Source organism: Hordeum vulgare, chromosome 1H (assembly GCF_904849725.1).
Source record: "Hordeum vulgare subsp. vulgare chromosome 1H, MorexV3_pseudomolecules_assembly, whole genome shotgun sequence".
Lineage (NCBI taxonomy): Eukaryota > Viridiplantae > Streptophyta > Magnoliopsida > Poales > Poaceae > Hordeum > Hordeum vulgare.
Window position 1 is genome coordinate 270,452,485 of NC_058518.1, and position 6,975 is coordinate 270,459,459.

Sequence of the window (6,975 nt, forward strand, 5' to 3'; positions counted from 1 at the left end):
AGGCTAAGGCAATAATTTCATCCCTACTAGGCAACTCCTTTTCATGAGGTTGTCTACCAAACTTAGAGAAATTGAACTCGTGTGACACACCTTCAAAGCCAACAGTGACAGTTTGCTTCTCATAATCAATATGAGCATTGACGGTATTGAGAAAAGGTCTGCCAAATATGATGGGACAAAAGCTATCTTCTACAGTAGCAAGAACGAGGAAATCAGCAGGATACTTTGTTTTACCACACAAGACTTCAACATCCCTAACAATTCCCATAGGGCAGATAGTATCTCTATTGGCAAGCTGAATAGTGACATCAATAGGCTCTATCTCAACAGGTGCAATCTCATCTTTGATTTCATCGTATAAGTATTGAGGTATTGCACTAACACTAGCACCCACATCACATAAACCATGGTAACAATGATCTCCTATCTTAACAGAAACCACAGGCATGCCAACAACATGCCTATGTTTGTCTCTAGCGTGAGGTTTAGCAATTCTAGCAGCATCTTCACAAAAGTGAATATTATGTCCCTCAACATCGTCGGACAGAAGATCTTTGATAATAGCAATGATAGGTTCAACTCTAATTTGCTCAGGGGGTGTAGGTGTTCTAATATAGCCTCTACGTATCATAGTTGAAGCTTTAGAATGATCCTTTATCCTAACAGGGAAAGGTGGTTTCTCAATGTAAGCACTGGGAACAACAGGATCATTATAGGCAATGACTTTCTCTTCAATTGGAGTGGGTTTAACTACATTGACTTCTAAAGGAGGATGATATTTAAACCACTTCTCTTTGGGGAGATCAATATGAGCAGCAAAGGATTCACACAATGAAGCTACTATCTCAGAGTCAAGTCCATACTTAGCGCTAAAATCACTAAAGGTATTTGTCTCAACAAAGGATTTAACACAGTCAAACGTGAAATTCATACCTGACTCCTTACCTTCTTCAAGCTCCCAATCTTCAGAGTTGTGTTTAACTCTCTCCAATAAATTCCATTTGAAGTCAATATCTCTCTTCATAAAAGAACCGGTACAAGAAGTGTCAAGCATGGTGCGATCATCATGAGAAAGCCGAGCATAGAAGTTCTGAATGATAATTTCTCTCGAGAGCTCATGATTGGGGCATGAATATAGCATTGGCTTAAGCCTCCCCCAAGCTTGAGCGATGCTTTCTCTGTCACGAGGCCAAAAATTATAAATATAATTCCGATCACGATGTACTAAATGCATAGGATAAAACTTTTGATGAAATTCCAATTTCAACCGATTGTAGTCCCATGATCCAGTATCATCACATAGCCTATACCATGTCAATGCCTTATCCTTCAAAGATAAAGGAAAGACCCTCTTCCTGACCTCATCCTCGGGCAAACCTGCAAGCTTAAATAAACCACAAACTTCATCTACATAGATTAGATGCAAGTCTGGATGTGATGTTCCATCTCCTGTAAAAGGATTAGCCAGCAGTTTCTCAAGCATACCCGAAGGAAATTCAAAGCAAACATTTTAAGTAGGTGCAGCAGGTTGAGGAGCAACCATTCGTGCTTCCCTTCGAGGTGAAGATACCCCAAACAAGCCCCTCAAAGGATTAGTATCCATAGTGACAAGTGACAATAAATTTCAGCACACTATATGAATGTTTCCTTACCAAGTTCCACTTACCAAAGGCGCTTCACTCCCCCAACGGCGCCAGAAAAGAGTCTTGATGACCCACAAGTATAGGGGATCAATCATAATCCTTTCGATAAGTAAGAGTGTCGAACCCAACGAGGAGTAGAAGGATCTGACAAGTGGTTTTCAGCAAGGTAAAATCTGCACGCACTGAAATTATCGGTAACAAGTGATTGTGTGGTGAGATGATTTGTAGCGAGCAACAAGTAACAAAAGTAGCAACGGTGCAGCAAAGTGGACCAATCCCTTTTGTAGCAAGGGACAAGCCTGTACAAAGTCTTATAGTAGGAAAAACGCTCCCGAGGACACACGGGAATTTCTGTCATGCTAGTTTTCATCATGTTCATATGATTCGCGTTCGTTACTTTGATAGTTTGATATGTGGGTGGACCAGCGCTTGGGTACTGCCATTACTTGGACAAGCATCCCACTTATGGTTAACCCCTCTCGCAAGCGTCCGCAACTACGAAATAAGAATTAAGACAAATTCTAACCATAGCATTAAACTAGTGGATCCAAATCAGCCCCTTACGAAGCAACGCATAAACTAGGGTTTAAGCTTCTGTCACTCTAGCAACCCATCATCTACTTACTACTTCCCAATGCCTTCCTCTAGGCCCAAATAATGGTGAAGTGTTATGTAGTCGACGTTCACATAACATGACTAGAGGAAAAACAACATACAACATATCAAATTACCGAACGAATACCAAATTCACATGACTACTATTAGCATGACTTATCCGATGTCCTCAGGAACAAAAGTAACTACTTACAAAGCATAATCATATTCATGACCAGAGAGGTAATGAGTAGCATCAAGGATCTGAACATAAACTCTTCCACCAAGTAATCCAACTAGCATCAACTACAAAGAGTAATCAACACTACTAGCAACCTTACAAGTACCAATCGGAGTCGCGAGACGAAGATTGGTTACAAGTGATGAACTAGGGTTTGGAGATGAGATGGTGCTGATGAAGATGTTGATGGTGACGTGTCGTCTTCGATGAGAGGAGTGTTGGTGATGACGATGGCGACGATTTCCCCCTCCGAGAGGGAAGTTTCCCCGGCAGGATCGTCCTGCCAGAGCTCTAGATTGGTTCTGCTCAAGTCCCGCCTCATGGCGGCGGCGAATCCACGAAAAAGCTCCTCCTTGATTTTTTCCTGGACGAAACCCTTCATATAGCAGAAGAGGGGGCCAGTGGGCCAGCAGGCTGCCCACAAGCCTTCATGGCGCGGCCTGGGGGTGGCCGCACCGTGCAGGCTTGTGGCCACCTGCACGCGCCCCTCTGGCACTTCTTCGACCCAGTATTTTTTATAAATCCGGAAAAAAAATCCTCGTTGATTTTCATGGCGTTTGGAGTTGCGCAGAATAGGTATCTCAACTTTGCTCCACTTTCAGGCCAAAATTCCAGTTGCCGGCATTCTCCCTCTTCATGTAAACCTTGCAAAATAAGAGAGAAAAGTCATAAGAATTGTACCGTGAAGTGAAATAACAGCCCAAGGAGCGATAAATATCAACATGAAAACATGATGCAAAATGGACGTATCAGTCTATAGTGGAATCACTAAAAGGTCTTACATTTAGAAACGGAGGGAGTACATGTTTGTAAAATGGAAAATATGTAAACCCAAAAACCTTAGGGGTCGGGTATTATCAACAACTCCATTATGAACAAGCGCTTAATCATGAAGTGGTGCGGCTGCATCCATCACGAGTCACCAAAGTCACTCTCACTCAAGATTTAAAAAAAACATTTTCCGGATGTGGTCCCACTCTATGCTAAACGGAGGGGAGTATCTCAACCTTGAAAGTCTTTGGTAAGGTTCGCGAGGAATTCTGCAGTTTACTCAAATTTGAGGATGTCGGGACCTTAGGTTGTTTTTTGGCTTGATTGCTGGTAGGAGGGTGCCCCCTTTGCCGCTATTTCTTTGTTTTGTTCTCATTCTATTTTAACAAAGATGCCTCCATTTCGAAGCTCGCGTCCAATAACTAGGACCTTGGTATGCATCAAGCCTTGTCTCCTGTAGATAAACGTGAGAATGGTTATTAAAAAACCGAGCGCAACGGTTCGGTTCTTACTTTGGGTTTGATTGGTTTAGGTTTTATTGGGCTAAGATTTTTTTAGTTTGGTTTTGGTTTGGGTATGTGGAGAAACCAGTTTGGGTATAGTTGGTTATGGGTTTAAACGGTTTTGTTATTAGCGGTTATAAACTATGGGTCCAAACCGGTTTCTAGGCATTGGTTATATGCAATAATCAACTACGACCGAGAACGAGTATCTTTGATCCGCGTGCATGCTGTAATGCACTATGTAATTATGTATTATGGGGAAACGACAGATGAAAATCGGAAGTGTTTTCTTGTGCTTTCGCTAAGCAATTTGGTTTTAATACACTTGTTAGTGAGCTTATCAGCCATGGGCATGTTCTTTTTGCCTCTTACTGTGTGTTGACTGTATCTCAAGGATTACTTTGTTTCTAAACTGTTGTAGATGCACTTATGCCTTTTCTATCTTATTTGTTTCTTAACATGTCAATTTGTGCAATCATATGTACATTAAAGCAAATCCATGGTTATGTACTGGGTTTAAACCCATGTTATGTTTTGGGTTTAAATTGGTTTGGGTGGAAAAATAGTGGGTTTGGTTTTGGTTGGGCTAAAAATGACACTAAATGGGTATGCTTCAAGTATGATTTTGAGAGATAAATGAATGGGTATGGTTCAAGTATGAAACCATTCTCAGGTTTACCTATAGAGATGGCGAACTGGCAAGATCTCACTATCATGTTCCCTGCCCTCTCGGAGACTCCAGAGTAGATCATGTATCGTGAAAGACGTTATTGACTTCATAATGCATCATGTGATATTGATTTCGTGTTGTGAAAGTTGATGTTTTCTGTATAAATTAGTTAAACTTTCTATTTAACTTCGGACAAATATGGTCAAACTTTCTGTTTAACTTCAGACAAATTTTATACGCACGGTAAAAAGAACTAAGGGGGTATAACCTAGCATACTATAAGACATCTATCTTTCACATTTCAGTTCTGGCACTTAGAATCATGTTATGTGTGGTCCAAGAGGCGTGATTCAGGACCATGGTTCAGCTGAACCTATGCTCCATGTCGTATGATTCAACATCTTTTTACATGTGGATTCGCGTCATGTATGTCCATCCACCACTCCATGTCATGCATTGTTTAACATGTAAATATTTTCTGCCATGCATTTTTAATCAACCATGTACTGATCCTTATGAACAGTGTCCAGAAATTAATGGTGTCGAGCTTAGGTTTGACTGAACCATGGTCCAATAAAACATTTTCGGTGTGGTGCCGATGCGAGAATGCTTATTTGTGGCAAATGTGAGGATGTGGCACTAGTAATATGCTTGGTCACTCTCGGTGGTTAGAGCATCTACGGTCATAAATATCAAAACCGGCCCCAAATGCCCACGAACAAGTCATCGGAAAACACATAAAAATTATTCGCTGCATTCATGTACCGCAAATCCATACATACCATGCATATTAAAAACTTGTGTACTACGTACATATCTAATACTCATCGTGAGAAATGTCCACGATCTTCGTTTCGGGCTTCGCCTAGATGAGCGTGTGGAGCAGCTTCGGCTCATCGTCGGACGAACTACTCGAAGAACAGAATGAAGCGACGGTTCTCCTCCACATAGGCCACATCCTGAATAGACTCAATGATGTCAGACTATCCCGTCGTCTCCTCCGCTTGGGCGACCTTGTGTTCTATCATGGCATCCTCCATGATGAAACCGGCACTCAGCTATGCCTGCTCCTTCGGCTCCTCTGCCTCCTCGTCCTCCATGGATTGGGGGTCATACCCCGTTATCGGCGGTTGTAACCCCTCCTCCTCCTCATTCGGCTCTAGTGAATCCGGAGATAGGCCACCAACAAAACCAGAGTGCACCTGGCCTAGATCTCCTCCAACGGCTGCAACCGATGCTCCGACATCAAATGGAGTAAGCGGTGACCCAGCGTCTCAGCATGGCTAGCATGCGGACGGATTGAAAGTGGCTCGCCAGAGCGGAGCCAAGTGGCGAGGAGCGGAGTAGGCGTCCATTGGACCAACGATCCAACCGTGTGACCGTATAGGCCCTTACGATCAGTCTGATGTAGCGCCCTTGTCCAGGTGTCCCATTTCCTCCCTAGATATGAGGTGAGTATGGGGAGTGACGATCAGTCTTGGCATTTGGACCAGATATGGAACGTCCGGTTGGGTACGGTTTCACCGTCTAGGCTGTGACCGGACAGCCCGTCCAAGCGTTTGGGACGAGTATGGGGGTCCGCCTGTAGACGCTCTTACACAAAAGTCCCACCACCACGGGCTGTCATACATGCCCTGATGTGATAGTGGCATGCCCTATTTTTTCAGCTTTGGGGGCATTTTTTTGGACTCGAAAAGGCTGAAGATGAAACAAACAACTATTTTAGAGTTTGCTAGACTATGTGTCTTCATATTAACGGCACGACTTTCAAACGAATTTCAAACGTAAATTTACATTGAAACATAGAGGCATGATGGTTAATCTCCGTGAGGATTGCTCCATATCTCCTTCGAGCTTTCGTATTAATGTCTGAGACGACTTGTTGGCAATCCGAAGCAATGATGATGTTCTGGATGTTCAAATATTCTGCAAGAGAGAGGGCCTCTCGGCAAGCCAAGGCTTTTAAAGTGGTCGGGTCAAGAATCCCTTCAACTACCAGTGCTGAGCTCCCCATATAATTTCCCGAGCCATCCCTGCATACTGCCGCAGTCGAACCACCTCTGTCGGGCAGTACTCTTGCATCAACATGGATCTTGCAAAACCCCACTGGTGGCTTACTTTGTTTGGGTCGTGGGCCCTGTGACATAGGCGTGATCTGACGGTTGTTAATGTGGTTATCGTGGCAGATGCCAAGTTCTTCGATGAATTGGTTTATAAAATAGTGTGTAGCCTGAGGGCTTTGGAAAATTGCTTCATGTATAGCCTTGTGTCGGGCGTACCAAATGGACCAAAGTGTACCCGTCATGAGGACGAACTATTCATGCGATAGCAATTCCTTCAAAGTGAACAACCATTGTTTGGCATTTGGCTCTGTTGTTGTTATGATTTTATGTGCTAAATCCTCGTCTGATAGTGCCCACACACTCCTCGACGTTGTACACTCTACCAATGAATGACGCCATGAATCTGGGACGCCACACATTCCGCAAAGACTTGAATCAACCATATGACGATGAGCCCTGGCATCATTTGTTGGTAGTGAGTGTTTTGAAA